At 38.9% G+C, this 15,862-nt stretch overlaps 1 protein-coding gene across 2 annotated transcripts in view; it reads right to left on the reverse strand.

Annotated features, from left to right (window-relative positions):
* Nucleotides 1-15,862, reverse strand: part of RNGTT (RNA guanylyltransferase and 5'-phosphatase) — a 223,844-nt gene that overhangs the window by 21,658 nt on the left and 186,324 nt on the right. The window lies entirely within an intron of this gene.

Raw genomic sequence — 15,862 nt, forward strand, 5'->3', positions numbered from 1 at the left:
GTGGAAGGTACTTTTTGTCACCGTGGCGTCTCATAAAGAAGTAAGAGAACACTTATAAGACGTGCAGATCCAAGAACTGAAAACAGAAAACGGGTCTACCTTCCTCGCTTTTGTGACAAGCAGCCCATCTAACTGCCTAGTTCTAGGGGCTGTGATCGCAAGCAAGTTTTCCAACTCAGCATTTTTGAGGCTCTATTGAACAGGTACTAGGCCAAGTGCTTTTATGCTCTTTGCATGTGTGCTAAGTCACTTTAGTCGTGTCCGACTCTGTGCGATCCCATGGACTGTAGCCTGCCAGGCTCCTCTGTCCATGGGATTCTTCAGGCAAGAATACTGGAATGGGTTGCAATGTCCTCCTCCAGGGGATCTTCCCGACCCAGGGATGCAACCCATGTCTCTTACATCTCCTGCGAGTTCTTTACCACTAGCATCCCCTGGGAAGCCCTTTATGCTCATTATTTCATTCGTAAGATGTGTCCACATGCAGTGGATCATCTACTTTCTAGAGGGAGGAGCAGGCATGTACTGGCAGAAAGTAGGATCACATGGAAATAAGCCATATATTATTTTTTGTTTCACTCTTGTTTCTCCTGCTAGGACCACCTCTCTGAATTAATAACAGGTTTGTGCAAACGCTTAATCTACCTTAAGACAATTCACTTTTTACAGCCAAGGGCTTTAGAAAGAGTACCAAGTTCAGAATCTTGGCTAGAAGGGAGCATAAGAGCTCACCTAGCCCTCTTCTCTTTTTAGACTGAAAACAATGAGGTTCATAGAAAGCCTGCAATTTGTCCAAAGCATATGGTTCTGTAGGGGCAGAGTCAGAATGAGGGTCTGGACGCCCTGCATTTCAGTCTTGCCTACTGACCCTGTGGTCTACGAGGCAACCCTTCACCAGTAAACTGGGTAACTTAGGAGGTCAAATTTTTACTTGCAGTCACACAAGTTTCACCAAAGAGGAGGAAAATGTCTGACCCAGTTTATCTAATATAATAAAAAATAATTTATGTCCCAACCTACTATGGACACACACACACAAACACATCTCATAAAACAATTTATATCCTGACGTGGTACACTTTGCTGTTTTTCCTTCTATTTCATTCCATTTCACGAAAATCAAAAACAAAACTGGTTGAGACCCATGTAACTGCTCTCAAGACCAAGCACCAAAGTTAGGAAAAAACTTCACAGAGTATATTAAGAAAATAATAAATTAATTTCAAACAACTAACAAGCAAGTTAAGGGAGGCATTTTACCATTTCTGGTCTTGAAGTATATATGAGAAATGGAGGCGGACGACTCCCAGGGCAGCAAGTTAGGCCCCACTTTACGGCTCCTCTACCTTCCCCACGTCCTCTCCTTTCCCAGAGCGATACCCCTTGGAGAGACTGCCCTGCACCAGGCAAATGCTCACCCATCTCTCCCATGGCCCCTCGGCACAACATGCTGGCCTAGAAGAGCTGAGGCTTGACTTTAATGATTTCAGATGACATTTCCTTAGAGAATTGAGTTTATTCTGTCAACTCCTGAAATATCACGTGATTTATTATTTCAGAATGTAATTTCTTCCTTCTGTTTATGTTCCGCTTCATTAGATGGCAAGCTCCTTGAGCAAACAAGACAAGGGTCCCTGTTTCGTTAGGCATCAGAGCTCACTGTGGACGTAAACAGTGCTCGATAAATGTTAGGGAAAAAAAGGAAGAAGAAGAAAGTTGATATGCATTATACAAAGAATTTACAGAAATGACATCAGATTTTGAAATATTTCAGCTGTTATTAAATGATTTTCATCTCTTGGACTGATCAGGCTCTCATGTCATCTTTGCTTCCCCTCTGGCTAACCACCTCTCTTTAATCAGAATTACTTTCTCTGGGAATCCTGCTCTGACTCCACAGACTCTATGCTTCATTGATATGCTCTCACAGTACCTTATTCTTCCCCTTATCTTAGAAAAATAGCCTACTGAATTCTCTACATGTAAGACTTGACAGTAAGCTACATCAGGATGATGCTTTAATACAATGCCTCTCATGCAGTATGTCCTCCATTAAAAATTTTGCATGCAAACATACATGACAAGTTCTGTACTTCTGAGCTGAAAACCAAACCAAACCAAAATTTTATAAACCCAACCTAATGACCCGATCCTATGCTGCTGCTGCTAAATTGCTTTAGTCGTGTCCAACTCTGTGCAACCCTAGACGGCAGCCCACCAGTGTATGGATCAATCACAGTTTTCTGAGTAGAAGTTCCTTTAAACCATGCTGCCACATAAAATTAGGCTTCTCCTTTGTGGTTGTGGGTACAATTTCCAGTGAAAGAAGAAATAGGATGTCAGCTATAGAGGAGAACTGAAGGGGGAAACAGGGAAGAGAAAATAAGCAAACACAACATCTACCACGCATTTTCATGTCAGATGGAAAATAAACATACAAAATAGTTAAGACATCCCACTGTATCCCATTCATTATAAACCAAAGAGTTTTCTGCTTCCTAAAATATGAAAGATGATTATGCTTCCACCCAGTATTTATCAATATTGTTTACAGTAGGAAAAAAGATGAAGGTAACATTCCTTTTTGTATCAAGTATACAAGTAGGAGAAGCACTAGAAAAATACACAGTGTAAATATGCAAATTTTAAGTAAGTAATTCATTTACAAAGCTAAAGAGGAGAGTCAAAAAGCTAGTTTAAAACTCAACATTCAAAAAACTATGATTATGGTATCTAGTATCATCACTTCATGGGAAGTGGGAAAACAATGGAAACAGTAACAGATTTTATTGTCTTGGGCTCCAAAATCACTGCAGAGGGTAACTGCAGCCATGAAATTAAAAGATGCTTGCTCCTTGGAAGAAAAGCTACGACAAACTTAGACAGTGTATTAAAAAGCAGGGACATCACTTTGCCAACAAAGGTCCATATAGTCAAAGCTATGGTTTTTCCAGCAGTCATGTATGGATGTGAGAGTTGGACTATAAAGAAAGCTGAGCTGCAAAGAATCGATGCTTTTGAACTGTGGTGTTGGAGAAGACTCCTGAGAGTCCCTTGAACAGCAAAGAGATCCAATCAGTCCATCCTAAAGGAAATCAGTCCTGAATATTCACTGGAAGGACAGATGCTGAAGCTGAAGCTCCAATACTTTGACCACCTGATGGGAAGAGCTGACTCGTTTGAAAGAACTGACTCATTTAAAAAGACCATGATGTGGGAAAGACTGAGGGCAGGAGGAGGAGGGGACAACAGAGGAAGAGATGGTTGGACGACATCACCGACTCAATGGACAGGTGTATGAGCAAACCCCGGGAGATACTGAAGGACCAGAAAGCCTGGCGTGCTGCAGTCCATGGGGTCCCAAAGCGTCGGACACGACTGAGCGACTGAACAACAAACGACTGACAGGAACTCAAACATCTTTGTAACATCAGCCCTTCACACTCTCTCATGAGCTAGTTTTACAAGATTCCTATTTTAAACAGTGACTTAGGACCCATGTAAATAAGGATAAATTCAAAATAGTTTCTGCCTTCCTGTCTGCCACTCAAAACTGAGCCTACATTTCTTTCTTAAAATAATTTTCCATGTATTTTCCATAATAAATCTTAAGTAAGATCTCCATAAAAATTTCCTATAGAGAACAGACTTATGGACACTTTTTTCCTGTGTTTGGGGTCTGTGTGTGTTACGTACATGATAGGTATGTTTGATGATGTGTGTATACATTTTTTTTTCAGATTTTAAATATCAAATCCAGAGTTTTTAGAAAGCATGTAGCTGATATTCGGATATTAAAAAAAAAAAAAAAACAACTAAAACAGAGATGGAGAAATAAATCAAACCTTGAACTAAGGCTAGGAACAGAAGGCTCTTTTGTCATTTTTGAACCTTCCAAGGCCTAAAGATGAACAAATCTCAGCCCTCAATTCCTCTGTGTCTGGGGCCACATCTAGCACCTGCCCTGCAGAATGAGGAGGAATGTCTCATCAGACCACCACCGTCTGTCACATGAGCACTGCTAGCTTCTCGGAGCAGATCCAATGCTTTCAAGAAAGACAGTATGGTTGTAGCATCTCCTAGACCTGCCTTATTCTGAATTCAGCTCTTTAAGGAAGGCTGTTCTAAAGAAATTCCAGTTTATTATTGCCAATGAATACATGATCCCTTGGTAAACTAGACAAAATTCATAACGAAGGGCAGACATATGCTACCAAGAGGCCACAGACTGTGTTTACAAAATTCAGAGAGCTAATCATGGAAGGTTTCAAGCTTACTTTCTCCTGACTCCAAAGCTCTTAATCATGTGACCTGAACAGAATTCTCAAAGCATTTATTTTATATGACTTTGAATGTGTTCACCTTCCTTTTATAAATCCTTAAAGTCAAAAAACTTATAAATGACTGCCTTTTAATTTTGGTTAAAAAGAAACTAGAAAACCAGACATGATTTACTGAAAAAACATTTTTAATTTAAAAAACTGTTTTAAGACAAAGATAAGAACCCCAAATCTCATACTTAATCCTGAGTTCCTTCCAACATACCACACTACACTACTTCTTTTTACTTCTTTAGTTAACCACATAGCATGCAATTTGAGGACAGTTTGGTACAGTATTTTCCTCACCTTGCTAGATATTTGAGACAATTCAGGAAAGAATATAAGGAACCGTGGATTGGGTAGAACTGGAAGAAGCGCTTGGACTCCGGTGCTTCTGCCACACGGGTGCTGTGCCGTGCACTGCACAAGCCCTGGGCTCCACGCCACGGCCCTCTGTGCGGTTCAGTTCGTAAGCCACGTGACCCGGAGCACAGGGCCTAGAATCTGCCAGACGGCTGCTGTTGATCTGCATGAGCTAACCTGTGTAAACCATTTGGTACAGACATCAGGGACCGCAATTCTGTTTGTCTGCCTTCCTATTATTTTCTGGGGTTATTCTGCACTCAACTTATGTGAGGAAAATATGATCATGTATTACATAAACAGAAGAATTCTTTTTCCATTCTATTTATGCTAACTTCCATGTTAAACAGGAAAATAAAACTAAATAAACTGAAGAAACTAAATCCCATGCAGTTCACCCTGACTTATCCAATATATGCTTCTCTGAATATACTTTATACAGCATATGTATGTGGCGGTGGCAGTGGTGGGGGTTGAGTTCTAAGTCGTGTCTGACTCTCTGTGGCCCCGTGGACCGTAACCCACCAGGCGCCTCTGTCCATGGAATTTCCCAGGCAAGAATACCGGAGTGGGTAGCCATTCCCTCCTCCAGAGGACCTTCCTGATCCAGGAATCAAATCTGCGTTTCCTGCATTGAAGGCGGTCTCCTCCATCACAAGCATTTTCTCCACTGCTGAGTCACAAGGGAAGACCCTCATAGCACATATATACACTTTTATATAGTATAAAAATATTAATGGTACTAGAGAAAGGCAAGTACTTGACTATTAGGTTTACTTTTATTCTACTGTCAATCTGAATTAGAAAAGGCTGACTTTTCCATGAGGTTATTTATAAATTAAAACCAAATTCATAACTGTCTTTGAAACAACACCTTGAACTCAAAATCAAAATGTCTCCTGAAGTCAGACCCTGCAGCACAGACGGGACCTCCTAAGCACAGCCACAAGCTCTAGTTTCTCAGCAGAGGTGTATCAGGTTTCCAATATCCAAGAAGCAGACCTGTGGTGTTAGTTATGTGCTCACGCAGTTTCTCATGTCAAAGTTCTTCACATGAAGGAAAAAGTCAGAACAAAGTATATCAGAAGACCCTAATGATCTGGATCCTAAAGCTGATAAAAGACTAAAGCCCCTATTTATAATGACTGGCTACAAGCTTTAGAGATGAAGTGATGCGGGGGTAGAAGGAAACATCATTTTCTAAAATGACTTTTATAAGCCTGATGCAAGATGTTTTACCCACACTATTCTACAGAATTAGGCAACAGCTCTAAGGAGGAGACACTGTCATTCCCATGTGACAGATGAGAAACCAAGATATATACACTGGATGAGGATCCCACCAGATTCATCTCATTCTTGAGTCTATCCTGTGGTTCAGGGACTGGTTTGCTTTTCAATTGAATGGCAAATCATCCTTGTGCATTTTAACAGATTCATGAAAAAATTTCCATAAAGATTTCTAAAAGCTAATTAAGAAAGTTAATCCCATACCCCATAAATGGCATAAACATGTCTCACACACCAGCCTGCCACATTTCTCACAATTAAATCTTAGCGGGAAAAAAAAAAAAAAGCACAAGAGCCAAAACAAGCTAAAAAAACTGAAGGGTTCTATTCTTTGTGATAAGATATATCTTCTTCCTAATCTTCCAGATTTGTCTATTGGTTACATAGCATAAGCAATTTTCTCACAGGAAATCTCTTGTAGTTATAGCAAGCTAATTACTCTCTAGAAGTGATTGTCATATGTATGTGGATGGTTTTGGATTCAGTTTTGTCAATAGCTGGGAAATTAATTCATGTCTCATCCCATGCAAGCCTTATGTTTTAAGAGATTAAAAACCACTTGCAAAGACCAATTACCAGGGAATTTCTGAAGACTACCTTTAATTTAAAAATCCATTAATCTACTTCCTTGTGGATGAGACAATCTATGAGACTGTTTGCTATGGTCAGCTCAATGTTCCATCTAATTGTGAGGGGTAATAACTGTTTATTAAAAATAACAGCTTTATGCTTTAAATTTTTAAAAAAGTTTACTTTTTAATAAATGTACTACATTGACATAAACACAAAAGATTCCAGCCAATAAAACGCTCACTAATCTTACATACCAAAAGTTACAATATGCTATTTACTACACAATGACTGTTTGCCCTCGAGAGAAATATAAGCAACATTTTGCAAACTTCATCTTGTTGAAATATATTCCCGTCTGCTGAGCTTCTTATTTTGTACCAGCAAAAGTGAAATATACCACTTTTGCTACTGTCAAATAAAAACTATTTAAATGATTACCAATTTTGACTCTTGCTCTTAACTTTTTTTAGCTGCATGCAGTAATACACTGTAAAAAACTGATGTCAGGGATGTCTCTTTACTACAGCAAAATATTAAAATAGACAATTGGTGTTATCAATGTATGGTGCACTCCTGAAGAATAATATGGAGAATATTTTTTTAAAAGAGGTGAAATCTACTTCTTTATTTCTTTATATTGAGTCCCTCTAAAGCATGTGATACCATCATTATAAAGGCCTCTAGCAGTTATGAGGGTTTTGTATAAGCAACCCTACAAAGTTTAATAGGTTTTCAGGACCATTCATTAACATTCAGAGCACCTACCATTCATCTACTTCAGTGGGTGGGATACAGACCTCCTCAATTCAAACATGGAAAGTTTCAGTGGCAAGTAAAGATCTACATATGCAAAATCTTAAAAGTTAAATAAGAATACAGGAAAACAAAAGATTTCATAGACGGTATAAGATTATTTGCCAAGTACATGACACAGATCATATACCATTCCCAGAAAGGACTGTTCCTCACCAGAAATGGGCTCATACCTCCCTTACTATTCTCACCATAGAGTCCTAGCTTTTTAGCCATTTGTATACATATCTTACTCGCGGAGGAGGAAATGGCAACCCCTTGAGTATACTTGTCTGGAAAATCCCATGGACAGAGGAGCCTGGCGGGCTACAGCCCATAAAGGTCACAGAGAGTCGGATACGACTTAAGTTCTTGAATAAGAACTTAAGTTCTTACACACCTGAAGTCCATGAAAAGGCAGATTTTCACATTTTTCATTTCTGAATCCCATCACAGCACTGGAAGATACCCAGCACTTGGCATATGCTCAATCAGTGTGTATTTGAACACGTGACTAAATCAGTGACTGATGACAATGAAGACAACAGCCACACTCAGGGCCAGGCGATGCTCCAGGTGCCCTGCGCGCACTGACTAATCTACTGTTAGTTTTCTCCTGGTATTACCATTGAGAGGCCAGCTTGCCCCCACTCATCTAACTCCTTCATGCCCTTCAATTTTGGGCTTAAATTTGACTTCTTTAGGGAGGTCTTCCCAACTCACTAGAAGAAGATACAAACACTTGCCCTCTATCCAGATAACCCCTTATCTTCCCTATCATTATAGTCATCACTCCTAAAGATCTGATTCGGTCAGCAGTCTGGTACATTACACAGTAAACTCCACCAAGGCAGGGACCATGTCAGGCTTAGTCACTGCTCTGATCCCAGTGTCTCTCCAAGAACATGGCACATAATGGGTACCTAATAAATTTAAGTTTAATGACTGAGTGATGCAGGTAGTCATTAAATGTTCCTATCAAAAGTAACAAAAAATAAGCAAATCTGAGATGATCTGAAACAGTCAAATATAACTGTCCAGGAGGCATCTGAAGATTCAAAACTGTGGTTTAAGAGAAGAATGAGGTAAAGATTTAAGAGTCATCAGGAGGCTATTGCTACACGGCTATAGATGACCACATAAAACTGTGGCATTAGGGATGACCCATTTCTGAATACATATTAATTGTATATTCAGGAGAACCCAGCATCTTATGTTTAAGTTGTAAGCCTCCAGAAGAAAAATCAGAAAGGGGCCTTATCAATTGTAAAATTAATTAAGACGAAACCATCCTTTAAGAGGCTCCTCTTAATAAGAATACAGTGCCACTGTAAGTGACTGGAACCTGCCATTAGCATATTCTAGTTTGGTAGAAAAGCTTCCAGTTTATATTGAAGCTATCCTGTGTGTTTTCTTTGAAACGACCATGGTGAAGCTAAACTACACGGACACTGATTATATACCAGAAGCACTCAGGCAGCAGAGATGAGGGAAGCATCCAAGCCTGCAGATGTGCCTGAAAGAGGCGTGTGGATCACAAACCGCACCGCACTACTGCCGCAGCAACAGACGTGAACACTCCTGCCAGGCTCTGACAGGCAGGGGAAAAGAAGGCAGAACTGGCCCAGCCACTTGGCTTGAGAGACGTGACGATGCACGTGGGTTTTGGGGAAAGCATTATTAAGTTCCCAACCTGTGTTACATCACTTGGGGTGGCGTGAGCAGTGGTGACAGAGACGTCAACGACTGCCACCACGAGGAACAGAGGCGACGGGGAAGGCAGCAGCGGGCTCACTGGAGAGAAGAGACCACTGCAGATGAAGGGTGTCGTTTCTGAGCACAGCTGCTGACGCCTGCTGATTTCTTGGCTGTATTCACACGTACACAATCAGTAAGCAGAACTGCCTTCAAATATTTAGGATCGCGAGAACAGTGTACATAATTAAAAGGAAAAAAGGGTAAGTTTGCGGGCCGTTCTAGCGAACAAAACGTTACCATAGCGCAGTACTGTCTTGAGGCAAACACGGCAGAATTAACACCTTATTAAAAAAAGAAAAAATAGGAATGCAATAACAATGAATGAATGTATCACACTTTTTCTAGGAGGATGTATAGACACTTTCAGCCCCACTGGTCAAAGCTTATGGATGTATATAATTGGATGCAAATTAAGGTTATTGATTTAACAAGCTTAATTCCTAATGTTCCCTAGAAATTCTGGCACTTTTTAAGCTACTAACAGGAAAAAAAAAAAAAAGCAGCAAGAAAGGAACTGCCAGAATCTGACTCAGAAATAACAGTGGTGGTGTTAGTCACTCAGTCGTGTCCGACTCTGTGTGACCCCATGGACTGTAGCCCAACCAGGCTCCTCTGTCCCTGGGATTCTCCAGGCAAGAATACTGGAGGGGGTTGCCATTTCCTTCTCCAACGAGAAATAAGAGTTGACAGCAAATTACCAACCCAAAGCACAATCATCCTGGGTCACTCTCTGAAGCAATAATTGGTTTAAGATGGCTTGGGCTTCCCAGGTGGCGCTAGTGGTAAAGAATTCGCCTGCCAATGCAGGAGACATAAGAGATGCAGGCTCAATCCCTGGGTCAGGAAGATCCCCTGGAGGAAGGCAGGGCAATCCACTCCAGTATTGTCTCTTGCCTAGAGAATCCCATGGACAGAGGAGCCTAGCCAGCTATAGTCCACAGGGTCACAAACAGTCATACACAACTAAAGCAACTTAGCACGCAACACACGCAACTGGTTTAAGAGGGATTAACAATCCCTGAGGCTATCGCTTTATTAAAGCACAGGCAAATAGCCCAAGATGATACTCAAACTAAAAGTTATGTAAATTACAGAACACTTTAAGGAGGTAGAGATACTTTCAATGTATCAGTGGGAAAAAATTAATATAAATGCTTGCTTAGAAAAGCTCCATAGGAAAATTTTCATTAAATGATGAAGCTATTGGGTAACTGAACTCTTCATTGTCTTGCATTTCTATAGAGCTCGCTCTATCCAATGCACAGTTGAGTGAGTTGACTCCCGTGGAATACATGATCAACATCTCCAATGGAAAATTTAAATTAGCAGTGTTTTCACAAAAACAGTGCTGTAAAGAACAAAGACTGGGCTAGGGAGTCAGGAGAACCTGAGTTCTGATCCCAGTTACAATATATCATTTACTGGTTGCATGACCACGGGTAAGTTATCTAACCTCTCTGTCTCTTGATTTTCTCATTTGTAAATAGAAACAGTACTTACTTTATAACACTTCATAAACATTAGCGGGTATAATACATCCTGGGCATATAATATGTGCTGAATAAAAATGATTTCTTTTGCTCTTCATAAAAATACCTTATTTTTTTTCTATTCCTAGTACAAGTAGATGCTAGCAAACACATCACTTCATACCTTTCATTACTTCTGCTCTTATACTCCATTTATGCCAGAGCTGTTTTTGTATATTATCACTCATCTCCACAAAAACATTGAATTTTAAAAATAATGTCAAAGGTTCTTATTTCCAAAAGAAAGAATATATATATAATCAGAAATATGCAAATTCTACTACTGGGTAGTATATCACTAGAGTTCAGGTTTCTGCTTCCAGATTACTGTGTAGAAACATTGAAGGAAATGTTTAATGAAAATGGTACACTAGAGGAACTAGATTTTTAGACTTATTTGTGTGTTATTTGTAAACAATTATTTAACTCAATAACAGTGCTAATGCTATGTTTTTAAAGTCAAAATCTTGAAGAAAACTCTCTAGATAAGTTGTGAGTGCAACAACATAGGGTCATCATCAACTTTCTGTGGGGAAAAAGGTATTATGAACTGATTTCCTTCTGACAATAAAAATCTGCATTGAACAAACCTGAACCAATCAATCTGTTGTCTTTTTCCAGAATATAATTTCCCCTGTGAAAACTATGTCTAACTTCTCAAGACACACAAAAGGAGATGAAAATAACTGAAAAAACAACTATGGAAAGGCAAGATCTTCCGTGACTTGAACTGTCAGATTCAAAAGTATAACCAGTCACATTAACAAAGGTTCTCTAGTGCATTCACTTCCTGTCACAAATAATAGTTCCACTTGAGCAGGAAGAGAATGACGGAAAAACAACAAATAGAAACATTAATTTGAACTATTTTTATATTAGTTCCACTTCAAATAATGTGAAGAAGATATAAAAATATTTTACCACCTGACAGTTATGACTTTAGGAATCCAGGACCCTTCTGTCATTGTCCATGGCAGTGAGCATTACAGCTAGTCACTTTAGCTAGGCCTAAAGAAGCCATCTGAAATACTCATATGAATCACCAAGAAAATGTCAGTTCTTCAGCATGTATATTATCTATGGTGAAACAGGTCACCAGCCCAGGTGGGATGCATGAGACAAGTGCTCGGGCCTGGTGCACTGGGAAGACCCAGAGGAATCGGGTGGAGAGGGAGGTGGGAGGGGGGATCGGGATGGGGAATACGTGTAAATCTATTGCTGATTCATGTCAATGTATGACAAAACCCACTGAAAAAATAAGTAAATAAATAAATTTTAAAAAAAAGAAAATGTCAGTTCTTGATGGTGAGTTTGGTTCTCACCTAAAATTTTCATGTTTCTCTAAAAAAGTATTAGGTCCCCCAGCCCAGTTCCAAATTAAAACTTCTTAAAATGGTCCGTAGAGTTTCACTGTTAGTGTGGCTGTTTTTTGTTTGTTTTTTTTTAATTCTCTTAACACTGATTTACCTCTTCAGCCCTATCTCGGATTACTTTCTTTAAGAAACTTCTGCTCTTACACTCACGGCTGCACTCCATGTTCTGTGTCTTCTGTTCCCTAAGTCACCTGTCCTCCTCCTATTCTTACAGTAAACAGAGAAAGACAAAGTCTCAGTCTCTCTCTCTCTCACACACAATTCTACACCTAACTGGTAGGACAGTTAGGTTCTTATTCACTTTATAAATCCCACTTCAACTGCCCCAGCCCACAGTTCTTCCACAACTTTTGACATTTATAGCTAAGTCCAAGCAAACACATCACTTCCTACCTTTCATTATATATCTTTTTATACCTCACCAACCAGACTATTAATAAGTCGGGGGCAGATAAAACATTTTTAAGTTTTATTGTACTTTTAATTGAAGTATGGTTGATTTACAATGTTGTGCCAGTGTCGGGCATACAGCAAAGTGGTTCATTTATATATATATATATTGTTTTTTCAGATTCTTTTCCTTTACAGGCTATTACAAAGCACTGAGAAAATATTAATCTTTATATCCCTGTCTTCACCAAAATACCTGTACATATATACCTAATCAATGCTGCTTTTTGATTAGCAGGTCAATTCCGTGATACGGAATGGATAAGAGAATAGTCTGTACAGTCAAAGGGATAGAGAACTGTCAGCATTAGAGGGATGCGGGAGGTAGCAGACATGAGGGGACAAGAGCATGGGAAAGCCTGAAGGAATTTACCTTTGCTACAACGGGCAACAGGAAGCCATTCTTGGTGACAATTTAAAAAAAAAACAACAAAAAAAGCAAACAAGTATGTAAGGTTCTCAAGGCCTCAAACAGGTCACTAAATTTATGCCAGAGAGCGTCAAGATGCCTACAGTAGAAACTATCAAGGAGCAGGAGGTCTGGAGGAAGAAAGCGACACGGCTCTACCGCAAGTCACTCAGAAGAGGTGACCATTAGTTAGCCGCCGACATGACTGAGTGGGGCAGAGGCCTGACCCTGAAGGACGCAGATCTATCAAGGACACCTGTGACTCCACCAAGAATGAGAAGAATTCAAAAGAACAGACATGTCTTCACTTTTTTCTCCCATTTTCCATAATTGCATTGATTTAATAAATCATAAAGACTTTTGAAAATCCTCAGCAGACTCAAGATTTTATTCATAATGGATAAGAAGACCTATGAGGGCATGGGAGTCTAAGTTCTTTTAATAGCATAAAGAGAATGGAATAGTTCATCACTGGTAGTAACTGACTCTACCAGTACAATGTCTACCTTTCCCCTGCGTGGCCCCGTATCACTCCGGAAAACCCCACTTCACGACGTCTCATGGCCTGTGTCACATGCGTGTCGCTTTGTTTCACTCACCCTCTGCAAACCATAACCGCCCCGAGAACGTCTCTGCTTATTTTCACTGTCACTGGTTTCCACATCATCCAATTATCCTTGTGCTATGCAACCAACCTACTCATCCTGAAACTTAGAAACATCTGTTCCTTCTCTGCAGTTCTGCTCTAGTTCCTTCTGTGGCTAAAATCAGCCCTGAGTCATCAAAATTCCTCCAAGATACACTGATCTTGAAAAACATTAAAATGCTTTAATTCCAGCTATGCTCACAAAGCATACTCAACTTTGAGTCAGAAAATGAGAAACTGTTTTTCACTGTATTTAGCAAAACTGTCACACCTGGTGGGAAAAAAAATCTTGCAAAGGAGGTACTAACTTTTTCTTTCTGAGCTAATCAAAGCACCCAAAATGCTCAGGTGATTTGTTTACATACCTGATTTATTCCCAGCTGGTTCGTAAAGAAATAGATTTCTAGAGACTATTTCAAATTAATAACCGTATAATACTTTCACCCAAATCTCTTGAATATTAAGAAGTAATAAAGACAAAATAAAAAGCATTTACTACAAAAGAAAAACAACAAGGAGGGTGAGCCTCTCTAAAGCCTTTTTAAAAAATCATGGCTGAGGAGAAATATATGACACGATAAACTCCAAAACAGGTGCTTTGGGAACAAAAAGGAAAATACTCCACAACTAGATCAGAAGATATTGTAATTAGAAGCCTTTTACTATCTTAGCAATTCACAAATGTTCTCAATATGAGACTCTCAGCTTTTACTATTTACAACTAATGAGCTTAAACATTTAACAATGACTAAACAGGCAGCAGAGGTAAGATTATAACTCTGTGCTCTTTATGCCCCGTCTCTTTATACGTAAACACACCACAGTGACTCCACCTTGGTCCTTGTGGTAGAGTCCTATTTCCTCTGGTCGAGTCACTTAGCCTAATCTGGGCCGTAACTGGCGTTACACCACTTACAGGGATCATTCTGACCAGCTGTACAAGCGAACTCAGAAGGGTGTCAAGAAATACGGTAATATACCACATATAATGCAACACAAAGAGTAACTATACACTAAATAGTGCCCGCTAAAACAACACTCCACAGGACACAACATAATACAAACTGTCTGCTGTCATCTATGTCTTCCTGATCTGTAAAACTGAAAATGCTAAAAGTACGTATACTTTACAGGCTGTCTGAGAATTACTTAGAATAGCGCCTGACACTTGGTGCTCAATAAATGTTGGTTATGATTTTATTTGCTTGATAATAGTACTAACTGAACTAATTGTTTACGCTTTTGGTTTTAAACAAATATGTTACTCTGTTTTCCTTCTTTGTGTTAGAAAGTTTTCAAATACTGACAAAGCATTAAAAAAAAAAGATTAGATATCCAAAGAGAGAAACGTGGTTGTAACAGTTGATAAAATGCAAAGAAAAAGATACATTAGAGGTACGTTTAATTTAAATATTCTTCTATACTATTTGTTTTTCAAAGTTTCAGCCTCCTTTGTCTAAAAAAATGTTTTACACAAAATGAATTTTCCACTAGACACCCACTTTTATTAATTAAAACCTAGAAAGTCAAATCTGATTCTAAAATATTGCAATCTATTGAGAAGAAATTTTGGCTAGCCAAATAATCTAAAATGTCATTTTATGTGTCTATCTACAAAGATTCTAGATTGATTAATTTTTTTAAGATATATAATGTGTGTTCTATATTATGAACACACAACAGAACAGTGTCACAGTGCTGTTCTGATATTGTGACTATTATCAGACTTGAGCCTTAGTAGAAAACAATTAAAAGTACTTTAGTACTAGAAAGAACATATTATTTCAGCAGATGAGATATTACTCGTGAAGCTATTTCCTTGTAGCATTAATGTTATGATCTGGTGACACTGTTGAAAGAATCCAAATGGTATCTTGTATTTGCAACGTTAAATTTATAATAGTTTCTCCAAACCTAACATTTCATCTAGTATAGTTTGTGAATTTTCTGAACTAAAAGCTTGTCATTTTTACTTACTGGCAATAATAAGCAAATGAAATCTGGAGACGTGAAGAAAAAAAATTTGTAGCTCACTATTTAGAAAAAACTATTTAAAGAGATACTTGGATTTATTTGACTGTATTTTTAAATACCTGTTTAAGACAAAAAAAAAAAAAAACCCTCCTACCCACACCTTATAATATCTACTTCTGACAAAATACCATTTACTACAGTAATCTCAAACTTCTGAAGATGCTCAAGGTAGTGACTTTAATGGTGCTGATTACAAATCATTGGCAACATTAGTGGGTTTGTACTATCTAGGCTCAAAGCGTCAGAGTTTGTTACTTGAAGAGTCAGTGAAGAGAAAACCACTCTGGAGTGTCCCTGACTGCCTGAGTCACGGCCATGTGACT

The sequence above is a fragment of the Cervus canadensis genome, chromosome 20, assembly GCF_019320065.1.
Source record: "Cervus canadensis isolate Bull #8, Minnesota chromosome 20, ASM1932006v1, whole genome shotgun sequence".
Taxonomy (NCBI): domain Eukaryota; kingdom Metazoa; phylum Chordata; class Mammalia; order Artiodactyla; family Cervidae; genus Cervus; species Cervus canadensis.